The following is a 14,613-nucleotide window of genomic DNA, read 5'->3' on the forward strand; positions in this document are numbered from 1 at the left end:
TTTGCGTGTGTGGCACTTTACAGGAGTGGTGTACTGTGCGCTGAGGGAATCACACCTGTGTCTAAGTTGACAGGAGTTGTACAGTGTGTGCTGCGGGATCACATTTGTGTGTAAGTTAATAGGAGTAGTTCACTGTGTGTTGAGGGGGTCATGCTTGTGTGTAAGTTAACAGGATTGTTGCAGTGTGTGTTGAGAGGATCACACATGTGTGGAATTTACTAGGAATGGTGCAGTATGTGCTGAGGGAATCATGCTTGTGTGTAAGTTAACAGGAGTCGTGCAGTGTGTGCTGAGGGAATCATGCTTGTGTGTAAGTTAACAGGATTGTTGCAGTGTGTGTTGAGAGGATCACACATGTGTGGAACTTACTAGGAATGGTGCCGTGTGTGCTGAGGGGATCATGCTTGTGTGTAAGTTAACAGGAGCCGTGCAGTGTGTGCTGAGGGAATCATACTTGTGTGTAAGTTAATAGGAGTCGTGCAGTGTGTGCTGAGGGAATCATGTGTGTGTAAGTTAACAGGAGTGATAACGTGTGTGCTGAGGGCGTCACGCTTATGAGTTAACAGGATTGGTGCAGTGCATGCGGAGGGGATCACGCTTGTGTGTAAGTTGACAGGAGACAGGAGTGGTGCAGTGTGTGCTGAGGGGGTCACACTTGTAAGATAACAGGGTTGGTGCAGTATGTGCTGAGGGGATCATGTCTGTGCGTAAGTTAATAAGAGTGATGCAGTGCGTGCGGAGGGGATCACGCTTGTGTGTAAATTAATAGGAGACAGGAGTGGTGCAGTGTGTGCGGAGGGGATAACGCTTGTTTGTAAGTTAACAGGAGACAGGAGTGGTGCAGTGTGTGCTGAGGGAATCACACCTGTGTCTAAGTTGACAGGAGTTGTACAGTGTGTGCTGCGGGATCACATTTGTGTGTAAGTTAACAGGATTGGTGCAATGTGCGCTGAAGGGATCACTCTTGTGTGTAAGTTAATAGGAGTAGTTCACTGTGTGTTGAGGGGGTCATGCTTGTGTGTAAGTTAACAGGATTGTTGCAGTGTGTGTTGAGAGGATCACACATGTGTGGAATTTACTAGGAATGGTGCAGTATGTGCTGAGGGAATCATGCTTGTGTGTAAGTTAACAGGAGTCGTGCAGTGTGTGCTGAGGGAATCATGCTTGTGTGTAAGTTAACAGGATTGTTGCAGTGTGTGTTGAGAGGATCACACATGTGTGGAACTTACTAGGAATGGTGCCGTGTGTGCTGAGGGGATCATGCTTGTGTGTAAGTTAACAGGAGCCGTGCAGTGTGTGCTGAGGGAATCATACTTGTGTGTAAGTTAATAGGAGTCGTGCAGTGTGTGCTGAGGGAATCATGTGTGTGTAAGTTAACAGGAGTGATAACGTGTGTGCTGAGGGCGTCACGCTTATGAGTTAACAGGATTGGTGCAGTGCATGCGGAGGGGATCACGCTTGTGTGTAAGTTGACAGGAGACAGGAGTGGTGCAGTGTGTGCTGAGGGGGTCACACTTGTAAGATAACAGGGTTGGTGCAGTATGTGCCGAGGGGATCATGTCTGTGCGTAAGTTAATAAGAGTGATGCAGTGCGTGCGGAGGGGATCACGCTTGTGTGTAAATTAATAGGAGACAGGAGTGGTGCAGTGTGTGCGGAGGGGATAACGCTTGTTTGTAAGTTAACAGGAGACAGGAGTGGTGCAGTGTGTGCGGAGGGGATTACGCTTGTTTGTAAGTTAACAGGAGACAGGAGTGGTGCAGTGTGTGCTGAGGGGATCACGCTTGTGTGCAAGTTAACAGGAGAAGTGCAGTGTGTGCTGAGGGGATCACGCTTGTGTGTAAGTTAACAGGAGTGGATCACGCCTGTATGCAAGTTAACAGGAGTGGTGCAGTGTGTGCTGAAGGGCTCACACGTGTGTGCAAGTTAACAGGAGTGGTGCAGGGTGTGCTGAGGGGATCATGATTGTGCGCGAGTTAACAGGAGTGGTGCAGTGTGTGCTGAAGGGCTCACACGTGTGTGCAAGTTAACAGGAGTGGTGCAGTGTGTGCTGAAGGGCTCACACGTGTGTGCAAGTTAACAGGAGTGGTGCAGGGTGTGCTGAGGGGATCATGATTGTGCGCGAGTTAACAGGAGTGGTGCAGTGTGTGTTGAAGGGCTCACACGTGTGTGCAAGTTAACAGGAGTGGTGCAGGGTGTGCTGAGGGAATCATGATTGTGCGCGAGTTAACAGGAGTGGTGCAGTGTGTGCTGAAGGGCTCTCACGTGTGTGCAAGTTAACAGGAGTGGTGCAGGGTGTGCTGAGGGGATCATGATTGTGTGCGAGTTAACAGGAGTGGTGCAGTGTGTGCTGAAGGGCTCACACGTGTGTGCAAGTTAACAGGAGTGGTGCAGGGTGTGCTGAAGGGCTCACACGTGTGTGCAAGTTAACAGGAGTGGTGCAGTGTGTGTTAAGGGGATCACTCTAGTGTGTAAGTTAACCGTATTCCTGCTTGTGTGGAAGTTTATGGGACTGGTGTAATGTGTGCTGAGAGGATAACAGCTAGTACCGAAGTTAGCAGACTCGGGGCAGTTGTTGAGCAGATTGATACTTGTGTGGCATTTAATGGGACGGTGCAGTACAAACTGAACGGATCGCTGCTTGTGTGGATGTTAAAGTGACTGATGAAGTATGTGCTGAGTAGATCACTGCTTGCTTTTGCGGCATTTAATGACAACCGTGCAGTATGTACTGAGCGAATTACTGCTTGAGTGGAACTTAATGGGACTGGAGCTGCTTATGTGGAAGTTCACAGGATTGGTACAGTTTGCATTTGCACAGAAGTTAAGGCACCTTGTGCAGTGCACCGAGCAGTGACTCTGCTTGCATGTAAAAATCAAGTTTAACAAGAAGGGAAGTGGTCCAATACATTGTTGCACTCACGTGTTTTATTTCCCTCCTGTCTTTTGTAGTCTTATTTTTGGATAATTTCAATGTTGCTATGTTGAAACCAGGGCATACCGGAGCTTTTGTCACCTTTACAAAGTAAAGGCCACGTGACTGGGGAGGAAAATAGTTTTGTTCAAAAAACAGAATTTTAGTGTTGGCACCCTTGGGACATGGAACTGGGGGCAGGGTGTCTTTGTGCTGATGTCTGTTGAAAGTTTATGGATGAGGAGTAAGAGATGTCCCTTTCCCCTGAAATGGAAGAAAAATGCATACTTATAAAATAAATAAATTTTATTGAAAAACCTTTGCAGTAAATCTCCTTCCTCCTAGGGTATAGATGTCACAAGGCCAGGACTACCCTTATCATGTAAAACCAATTTGTCCTATAGTGGGATTAGGCATTGTGATTATGCCTCATTTATATAGTGCTTCTCTGCCACATGTAGGGGGAGGTGGGGTGCCCAGGATGGCGGCTGCACAAGATGTGATATTCAGAGCTCCAGCTGAGGTCCCAGTGAAATCCTCCATAATCCTTGGCAATTTAGCCCATTGGTACCTGCTCCGTGTGTGCAGCCTCCTCAGTAAGCCTTGACTATCTCTTAGGTGAATTCGCCACTGAAAGCGGGAGCATTTTGCTGAGCCCAGCTGATTCTGTGCGTGGGCCCTTGTGTCCGCACAAGGGCCCACGCAGAATGTAAACGCCTGGCTGGGTCTGGGTCTTTCCACTGGGTTGATTGAGGTGGGGCCAGCCTGGTCCACTGTGAAACAATTCGCAGCAGGGCTGCAGGGGCCCTGCTGCTTGTGGTTTTACTGATTGCGTGAAGATCCGATCAGTGCCCTCTCGCTGGGGCTTACTGTTGGAGGTGTTTGGTTGGCTGAGATGAGGTCCTAGCCAGGAAGAACCTACCACTACCTTCAGGGGTGAGTGGTGACACTCACTGTATAACCTGCGCACACCCTTGGGTAGCTTGGCACAGAGCTGTCAGGCTTATCACAGGGGAAATGTGTAAAGCAATGGCACAGCGCTTCCACACAACAATAACACTGAGCAGCACAAAAGAGACTTCACACGAGGTGTATGCAAATAACATTTGTATTCAAAACACACATTATTAACACAGCATGATCATCATGTAAATCTGGGAATAAATCGCATTTAGAAATATTACTCGCTACTAGGTCCAACTGCGTTAAACACCATAAACAATATGTACACATGGGAAAAGTAATACTTTCCCTCCCAGCACCCTCATGCTGTGCCAAACGTTCTCAGCATAAGACCAACCCTAGCAATTACCTCAATTCAATAACACACTATTGCAGGGTGCATCCCGGTCACAACGCTAGCAGCAATATGTACATACAGAGATTTGCAGCACTTTTACTTAGCTCTGAAGCCTGGGCTGCACAAGTAAATCTCAATGTCAACTGTAAGAGGCCTCTGGCAAGAAAAAACATGTACAGCAATACCACCCTGTTGTTTGATCAATCACGTGCACTCACTCTCTTGCATTCACTCTGCACCGCTATGCAATTCCACAGATATCAGCCGGCTCGTACTCACACACTCACACGCACTTGCTCCTAGCACCCTAATGCACTGATATCCGACCAGTTAATGTCACTGTGTTCACAGACACCCTGGGCCCCAAAACACCCTCTACCCGCAAACCAGTTCCTGTTACCCTGCCCCCAATGAACTGCAGATGAAACCAACCTTTCCCCGGATACTAGGCCCCTTCAAAGGCACACTTGAGTATAATTACGAGTACCACACTTCAGCAACTTAGAGATAAACTAGCAGAGATGTAGAACCAGTATCGCTGGACCGCATGGTGCACACTGCCAGAGGAATCTGTTGTGCACAGAAGTATTTACTGTCCCTGGAAGGGATCCATGCACCCTTCCGCATCAGGATTGGCCTGGGCAGATTGCCTGCTGCTGTGTGGCACTCTGAAGTGTGCTCTCCCAGGGCTTGTTGGCTTGCCCCCTGTTCTAACTGGAGGTCTCAAGTACATCAGAGACCTCCTGCAGGGAACCTACACCATCTACTGGTATCATCTGGAGAGTGGTGCCCTCCTCGGTGCCTTCACCATATGCTGGACTCCACCTGGTAGCAGCGGTGTGAGCATAGAAGAAATATTGCGCCCGGAGACCAGAATTGCATGGTGCGGAGCCTTCAAACAACTGCCTGCACTTAAGGAGTGTGACCCTTCATCATGGGGCCACTGCATACATAAGTGTCTTGTTTGTTGTGAGCAGATTTACCTATCATAGGACATCGCGTCGCCCACGTTTGTAGAGTGTGTGTTGCATTTCTCTCGTGCGACTCTTGACAGCATGCTAATTGTGTGCGGTGTCTGATTCATAGGTTGAGACCCTCAGAGGTGGGGGTGCATCCAGAGCAGTGCTGCATTCTTCCTCGTGTGACATTGCTGAACTTGCGACTTTGTGTGTGACCAGATTGTCAGGTGCAACTCAAGTCATTGCCCACTAGACGTTGTGCTTCATTCCAGTGAGGTACGGGATTGGAGTTCTTTGTGTGTGACTGGATTGTTTGATGTGACTCATGTCACTGTGCACCAGACTAGTGCCTCATTCTGGGAAGGTACTGCATGGAAACCTTTTCATGTGTTATCAAATTGTCCGGGGCAACTCAAGTCATCACTCCCCAGACATTGTGCCTCATTCCAGGTAGGTATGGAATTAAGCACTTTGCATGTGGGATGGAATCGTCTGGTGCGACTCAAGACATCGCACCCCAGACTGTATGCCTCCTTCCCAGGAGGTGAGGACTTGATAACTCTTCATGTGCAACCAGAATTGTTGGAGCGGCTCCAGTCATCGTGCCCCAGACATTGTGCCTACTTCCCAGGAGGTGCGGAATCGATAACTAATTGGGTAGTGGAGTGCCTAAGGTGTCCCCAAAAGGAACAGTGAGGTAGCTGGGGATGGGTGACCTATTTTTCCTCATAGATTTTGATTTGATTTTACTCCTCCCAAGTCTGATAACATATCTGCGGGCCTACCTGAGGCAGAATTTGAGCTGCTTGATCTGTGCACCTACACAGTGATGCAGCTCAAACAGGTCTGCCAGGCAAAGGGGATGGCTTGCAAGGGATAAAGCCTGGAAGGCTAAGTTACAGGGAGCCTCAAGGGCCTGGGTGGAGGCCCACCCGAGAGGGAAGTGGATAATGGAGAAGAACTTGGCCAGGGGAGTCCTGATGGACCCCATACAGGGGGAAGACCCTCTTTCCCCAGACCTGGGTGGGGCCTCTAGAGCTGGCAGCAGAGTATCCTCAAGGAGCCTGTCTCCAGAAGACCTGGAGGAGAGAAAGGAAGTTAAAGTTGGAGCCTGCCAGGACAGCCAAAGAGCAGGCCCTAGCCCTTGCCAAATTAGATAAAGAGCAAGTCCTGGCCAGATTGGACAAAGAACAGAGTAGAGGTCAAATTTCAAAGGATATGGTACAGGATTACCAGGTGGGGGACAATGTTGACAAGTGGTTGGCAGCTTACGAGGTGCCTTAAAGGTACACCGGCTCCCTGAAGAAAGCTGGGGAGGTAGTTTATGGCGATACATGCCTCCTGTAGGGAGGGGCACTATCCTTACCCTGGACATGGGGGACCAGACTTACTATCCTGCCATGAAGACTTTGTTGGTCAGCAAGTTTGGACTGACCCCAGAAAAATACCATCAGAGGTTTAGTGCCAGCCGCAAACTGACTACACAAAATTGGGTTGATTTTATGGACTACGCGAGTAAGGCACTGAAGGGTTGGGTGGTAAATGATTATGAGGGATTGTACAACCTAATCCTGAGGGAGCACTTCCTCTAGACCTGCTTTACTGATCTGAACCAACACCTGGTAGACAGCAAGTTGATGGATTGCCGGAAGCTTGCTGAGGAAAGGGACCTCTGGGACAACAACCAAGTGTCCAAAAAGATTACCGGGGTGACTTCCAAAAAGGGGACCAGGGCCCCCACCAAAAGAAAGAGGGGGGGGTGAGAAAAAGAAGGAGTCTTTTGGCAGTTCCCAGAAGCCCACACCGGGGAAAGGGCAGTGCCCGACTCCCCAGTCCAGTCCCTCAATGAAAATGTCCCCGGACAAAAGTCCAGCCCCAAGGGCCCCAGGTGCTATGAGTGCTACAGGTATGTACACTACAAAGGAGATCCTAAGTGTCCAAAGCAAGTGCCTCTGGCCACTGGAGGAAAGGCTCCAGGAATGGCCAGCATGGTGATGGGGGAACAGGGAGTCCCCGATAATAGGGGGAAGGTTAGTGACATTAATATAGTTGACCTGGGTGACAGTGAGATGGTGCCCCGGATCCAAGTGCCTGCTAACACGGCGAAATATAGGCAAAGGGTCACCATCAATGAGCAGGGGGTAGAGGCTTTGAGGGATACAGGGGCCAGCATGACTATGGTAAGGAGTCAGCTAGTCTCCTCAGAACAGGACATCCCCCAAGCCACCCACCAAGTGGTGGTGCCTGACAACAGACATAGTTGTTTTCCAGTGGCCCAGGTGCCATTTGAATGAGGGGGATTGCCATGCCCGTGCCTTGTCTGTTGAGTAATAACCTGGAGCACACTATCTGTTCAAAAGTGGATCTCCAAGTTTATGTGGAGATATTGTGATTACCCAACTGGATTTGTGCTACCACACAGTCCATGGCTGCCCAAGAAGAGAGCCAGTAGGGGCTGGAGTCTGGAACAATGCCGGAGCCCCCGCTAAGAGGGGGAGAGGACGAGGAAAACCTGCCTCGGAATGTATCTCCAGTGAGGTGGGCGAGGAACTGGCAGAGGCCACCCCGGCATCTACTGAAGAGGACTTTACTCCTCCTGGCACCCTACTTGAGATTGCAGAGTGGCAAGTAGGATGGGGTCTCACCAAGGACAGTTCTGTAGGGCACAAAGAGAATGCCCCACCCTCGAGGTCCTGAGACGGCAAAATAATTCTTGGACTCATCACCTTTACTGGGAGGACAATCCTATGTACAGTGAGCCTAAGGCTCCTGGCCAGGGGACCTGAAGGGCCCTAGTGATCCCCCAGGGTTATCGGGCCTTTCTGATGGAATTGGTCCATGACATCCCCTTGGCAGGACATTTGGGCTGCGACAAGACCTTTGCACGGCTTTCTCCCCACTTTTATTGTCCCATACTCAGGGTGTCTTCAGATGCATCATTTAGGACCTGTGTGACCTGGCAGACTAGTGGCAAGGAGGAGATAAAGCTCAAAGCTCCTCTTCAACCCTTGCCTGTCATTGACACACCCTTTGAAAGGGTGAGCATCGACATAGTAGGGCCTATGGATCCCCATATGGCTGCCGCACACACGTTCATCCTGGTTCTGGTGGATCATTCCACTGGGTACCCAGAGGCGATCCCTCTGAAGAGCACAACTGCACCAGCACTGGCGAATGCCCTTCTGGGGATTTTTTACCGAGTCGGGTTCCCCAAGGAGGTGGTGTCTGACAGGGGCACAAACATCATGTTGGCTTACATGCATGCCATGTGGAAGGAGTGTGGAGTGACATATAGGTTCTCCAACCCCTACACATGGACATCATTCAGAGGTCACAGCTGTGATCCCTGGCTTGCCTTTTACTACCCCTAGCACTGCCTTTGTGACGTCTGGCCTCAGAGGTGGGAAATGCAGAGCCAGGAACACAGGGGCAGCTGGGGCTCCACTCTTTTATATTACACTAATAGTGAATAATAATAATATATATGATTTAATGTTAGTGGAATAAAATGGAGCACATTTAGCTAGAATAGGCCCTTCTATGGCAGCTGAGGTAAGTAAAAAATGTATTTAAATGTATGCTGTGTGTGTGCTTGCTGGTGAGAGTGTGTTAGTGTCCATGCCCTTATCACCCTCAAATTAATGACCTTGCGGAGAGATTCAACAAGACCCTAAAAGGCATGATCAGAGGCCTGCCAAAGGCCCAGAGGAAAAATTGGGATATCCTCTTACCATGCCTATTTTTCTGCCTATCAGGAGGGCCCCTAGAAGGGCGTTGGGTTTACCCTCTTCGAGCTTCTATTCGGGCACCCGGTCAAAGGACTTCTGACTTTGATCAAGGAGGGCTGGGCGCAGTCTCCTAAGAGAACTCCCACGGATGTAGTAAGCTGTATGCTGGCCTTCCAGAGCCAAATGGCCAAGTTGTGGCCTCCCTCCCTGTTAAGAGCAAATCTTATAGGTTGTTAGGTCCAGTATCGAGGCGGCGGTGTCTAAGATGCTGGAGATGGGGGTCATAGAACCCTCTAGCAGCCCCTGGTCCAGTCCGATGGTGCTGGTACCAAAATCCACCCCACCGAGTACTACACCAGAACTAAGGTTCTGTGTGGACAATAGGGGGCTGAACTCAGTGACCCGGATTAGTGTCCATTCAATTCCATGGGCAGATGAGTTGTTTGATAAGTTGGACTCGGCCCAGTATTTAAGTATCTTCGACCTCACCTTCGGGTATCGGCAGATTGCCCTCACCGAGGGAGCCAAGGAGAAAAGTGCCTTCTCCACTCCAGACGGGCACTACCAATTCAGGGGCTTGCCCTTGGGACTCAAGAATGCCCCCGCCACCTTTCAGAGACTGGTGAACCAGGTTCTTGCCAGTATGGAGGCCTTTGCAGCTGCTTACCTAGATAATACTGCAGTCTTCAGAAACAGCTAGGAGGATCATCTCTTTCACCTCCAGGAAGTACTCCAGGCCCTGCAGCAAGCAGGATTTACTATCAAAGCCAGAAAGTGCCAGTTAGGGCAAGGATCAGTGGTCTATTTGGGGTACCAGGTCTGGCAGGGAACGGTGCAGGCTAAGATTGAGGCCATCTTAGTTTGGAGGCCCCACAAGACCCAGACGGGTATCAGAGCCTTCCTGGGCCTCACTGGTTACTACCGGATGTTCATCAAGGGATATGGCACTATTGTGACCCTCTTGACAGAGCTGACTTCAAAGAAGCAGCCCCGAAACATAATATGGACCAAAGCCTGCCAGGCCGCATTTGATTCCCTCAAGCAGGCCATGTGCACTGCCCCAGTGCTCCGAGTCCCTGACTATTCCCAGGAGGTCATTGTTCAGATGGATGCTTCCGAACACAGTATCAGGTGGTACTGTCTCAGCTGAACGAAGAGGGCCTAGACCAGCCGATAGCCTTCATCTCCCAGAGGCTACTCCCTCGGGAACAGAAATGGAGAGCTATAGAAAGAGAAGCTTCACAGTAGTCTGGGCCCTGAAGAAGCCGAGGTCATATTTGTTTGGCACTCACTTTTTGTCCCAAACGGACCAGAGATCCCTCCGGTGGTTGATACACATGAGGGGTGAGAATCCAAAGCTGGTGAGGTGTTCCATCTCCTTTCAGGGAATGGACTTTAGGGTGAGCACCACCCCGGGAGGAACCACTCCAACATAGATAGTCTATCTTGAATTTTAGACGTTAGTGAGGAGGACTACCTAGAAGCTGGGTGGAACCCCCCACTTTCGGCTGGGGGGGAATACATGCTAGATCTGACCAGGGCCGGTAGGCCACTCACAGAGAATCAGCAAATCCTCCTAGAAAAAAGCAAAAAGGTTTGGGGAACCACTACCTCAGTGTCTCAGGTTTAACAACCATGCTTAGGTAAATCCAAGGAGACTGCATTGCTCAGGTTGCTGGCGCTTGCATCCTAGGGAATAGAGGGGATAATCTGATCCACACCCATGCAGCAACTGCTTGGTGGACTCTGACTCGTGTGCAAGAGATGTCCTCCATGACCTGTGTTCTTCTACCTGAGGCCCCACTATGGAAATAAGACACACTGCATGATGCTCAATCCCAAGGTGACCAGGCAGCCTCCTCTTATTAGGGACATAATGGATCACTCGTCAACGCGTCACAGGGATATAGCGGTTTGGGGGGGAGGTCCCTTAAGTCAACTTGAGACCACCCTAGAAAAATACTTGGGGCAATTCAACAGGCTACAACAATGTATTCTTGACACCAAAAACTCCCTACATGCCAAGATAGACAGTTTCACTGGTGATGAACTTATTTCACACTAACCATAGGAAACTGGCCAGGAGTGTTGATGACATGGAATCCAACATCACGTCAATGCACCCCATGCTAAAGGAGGTGCACACCCAATTGCAAACCATGAGGGCCAACATCAAAAGCCTTCAGCTGAGAGTGAAAGATGCTGAAGGATGCTTGAGACACAATGTCCACTTCATGAGAACATGTGGAAGGACCTAACGTGGAGCTGTTACTTGAGCAATGAATGGTGAACACTGTACTAACAGGGAGTGGCTCCGTGCCCCATGATTGCTTGACTGCTTAACTACAGGGATCTCATCTTACAACTATTCAGGACAAAATGCATGTGGCAGTTCGAAGGAACTTTATCAATGCCTACCCAGATTTCACTTGTGGAGATGCATTGGGTGGGGCAGTGCTTACAGGGTGGGGGCAGGGGTGGGTGCAGGGTGCTGATGTCAGCACTGGGGCCCATCCAAGCAGGGAGTAAAGTGAGCCCTGTCACACACCCTCCATTTCCGTATTGGACACAAATATATTGTTAATGGATGACAACTTAAGGATGCACAAGCTGAATTTGATGGCGGGACATATAGGCCCTCATTACAACCCTGGCCGTCGGTGATAAAGCGGTGGTAATACCGCCAACAGGCCGGCGGTAAGAAATATGAAAATATGACCACGGCGGAAACCGCTCAGATAGACAGCCACTTTAACACATCGGCCGCCAGGGCGAAATCAACAGACACCACATCAGTAACCGCCAACAGCCAGGCGGAAGACAAAGTACTGCGCACAGTAATATGACCCACCTATCCGCCACCTTTTCCGGGGCGGTCCCAACGACATCATAAGCCTGGCGGAAACACTGCACAGAAGGGAAACGACTCACCTCTGGACACTCAAGGAAGAACCACGCCGCCATAGAGCCCGAGTTGCAAGTCTTCCCCATGCTCTTCTACCTTCTGCTCCACTATGAACACCAACGCCGACGAAGACGACCACAGTGAGTACTGCCACCTACCACACAGGGGAGGGGGGGGGTGGAAAAAAAGAGTGACACACACACGCAACACGCAACACCCCCACCCCCAACACCACACACACAACCAGATGCAATAACATTACATATTCACCCCGTACCCCTCAGGAATAATGCAAGGACAACCAAAATAGAGCAAAAAGAGTGTAATAAGATAAATATATTAGTAATACATGCATCCAAAAAAAAGTATATACATATTTACAATGCAAGGGACACTGCCCAGTCCTCAATGTCCGTGGGCCACAGGGCCACATCACAAAGTCCAAGGCCCAACCTCACTCCTGCAACAACACAGAGAGAACACTGCAGGGGCATCAGGTCGAAAATAGACTGGCACCTCAGGGGGACGGGGAATGGGAGGGCATCTCAGCTGGAAGATGGTACAATACCACTGGTCCTGGAGGGGACAACATGCCCATCACTCTGTCCTGGGGAGTGTAAGGCCACAGTCTCTCAAGTGGGTGACTTCCCCACATGCTCTGGAGGGGGCAACATGCCCATTACTCTGTCCTGGTGAGTGCAAGGCCACAGTCTCTCAAGTGGGTGACTTGACCACATGCTCTGGAGGGGGCAACATGCCCTGTGCTTGGTCCTGGGGAGTGCAAAGCCACAGTCTCTCAAGTGGGTGACTTGCCCACTGGCTCTGGAGGGGGCAACATGCCCTGTGCTTGGTCCTGGGAAGTGCAAGGCCAGAGGCTCTCAAGTTGGTGATTTGGCCACTGCTTGGTCCTGGGGAATGCAAGGCCACAGTCTCTCTAGTGGATGGCTTCTCCACTGGTTCTGGAGGGGGCATTGTGCCCAGTGAGCTTCATCCTGGGGAGGATGGGGTGAGTGGATGGCTTCTTCCACTGGTTCTGGATGGGGCATTGTGCCCTGTGATGCAGAACTTGGGGAGTGCAAGCTCACAGTCTCTCACCTGGGTGTCAGACCCACAGGATTTGCAGGGGCCAGGCCGCACAACAGCCCATGGATGCAGGACTACACACTGTCCACCGGCGGTGACAGCTGCTCAGTGGTGTCAGTGACGGTGCTAGTGTCAGTGCTGGGAGTGGTGGGGGGAGGTTCCAGCCCTTCCCCTGCAGCCTCGGATGGCTGCCCACTCGGGCTGCTGCTGCTGGCAATGGTGCTAGTGGTGGTGCTGGCAGTGGTGGGGGGAGGCTCCACCCCATCCCCAGCATCCTCGGAAGGCAGACCCAATATGGTTGGTGGTGGGGGCTTCAACTGAGTCCCAGCACCAGGCCTCTTATCCTTTTTGCCTGCTGGTGCAGGTCCCTTGCCCTTCCTGCCAGCAGCTTGGGATGGCTCCTTGCTCCCCTTGGCAGCAGCTGGGGACTGCTCCTTGCCCTTCCTTTTACCAGCTGGGGGTGCCTCCTTGCCCTTCTTTGCATCAGCTGGGGGTGCCTCCTTGCCCTTCTTTTCAGCAGATGGGGGTGCCTCCTTGCCCTTCTTTGCAGCAGCTGGGGGTGCCTCCTTGCATCACTTTGTGCAGGCACCCTATCAGTGTGGCTGCCTGGTGCTGGGATCCTCTCCCACCTGGTGTAGCTGTGGACACTACTGTGCTCCCAGACTGGGTGGCTGAGGTGCTTGCCTGGGTTCTGACCACCCTGGCCGGACGTGAGGGACGGGGCGGGGGAGGGCTAGAGAAGAGGTCAAAGGTGGAGAGGAAAAGCTTCTTAAGGACATTGGTGCGGGAAGAGGGAGATGGTCTAGGAGTGGAGGTAGAGGGAGTGGTTGTAGGAGGTGTGTCTGATGTGTTTGGGTGCAGGTGGCAGGTGCATGGGCTGGATGCTGTTGTGAGGTGGATGGCTGTTGGGTGTCTGAATGCTTGCGTTTGTGTACTTTGGAAGGAGGGGGCACAGACACAGTGGGAGAGGACACAGGGGGCATGTGCATGGATGTAGGGGTGGTGACTGCTAGTGAGGGGCGTGTGCTGATAGGTGTGCTGGTGATGGGGGTAGTGGATGAGGATGTAGTGCTGCAGGTGTGAGTGTAGACGCAACTGGGAGGGAGGTGGACAACGAGGAGGAGGGGGCCACAGTGGAGGCAGTGGATGTTGGTATGTCTGCATCTGGATGGTGTTTGTGTGAGTGCCTGTGGGATGAAGTGTGGTGCTTGTGTTTGCCATGTCCACTCTTGTGTGTTGTCCTGGGTGCATGCTCATCTGACTGCGTGCTTGGCATAGGTTGAGGGGAATAGGATTGGGTAGAGGACGTTGGAGGGGGGAGGCCAGTAACAGGGCCAATGGCTGCCATCAGAGAGGAGGCCAGAGCCTGGATTGATCTCTGTTGGGCCACCATGCCAGTGTGAATGCCCTCCAGGAATGCATTTGTCTGTTGCAATTGGGCTGCCAGCCCCTGGATGGCATTCACAATGGTTGACTGCCCAACAGAGATGGATTGCAGGAGTTCAATAGCCTCCTCACTCAGGGCATTCCAGGACAAGGGCAGAGGAATGTTACAATGAGGCACATGGGCAAACAAGAAGAATCATAGAGAGGACCTTCGGCCTCCTGAAGGCAAGGTTTTGTTGCCTCCATCTAACAGGTGGATCCCTGTACCGCTCACCCAAGAAGGTGTGCCAGATCATCGTGGCATGCTGTATGTTGCACAACCTTACCTTACGTCACCAGG

This window comes from Pleurodeles waltl, chromosome 6 (assembly GCF_031143425.1).
Source record: "Pleurodeles waltl isolate 20211129_DDA chromosome 6, aPleWal1.hap1.20221129, whole genome shotgun sequence".
NCBI classification, from domain to species: Eukaryota; Metazoa; Chordata; class Amphibia; order Caudata; family Salamandridae; genus Pleurodeles; species Pleurodeles waltl.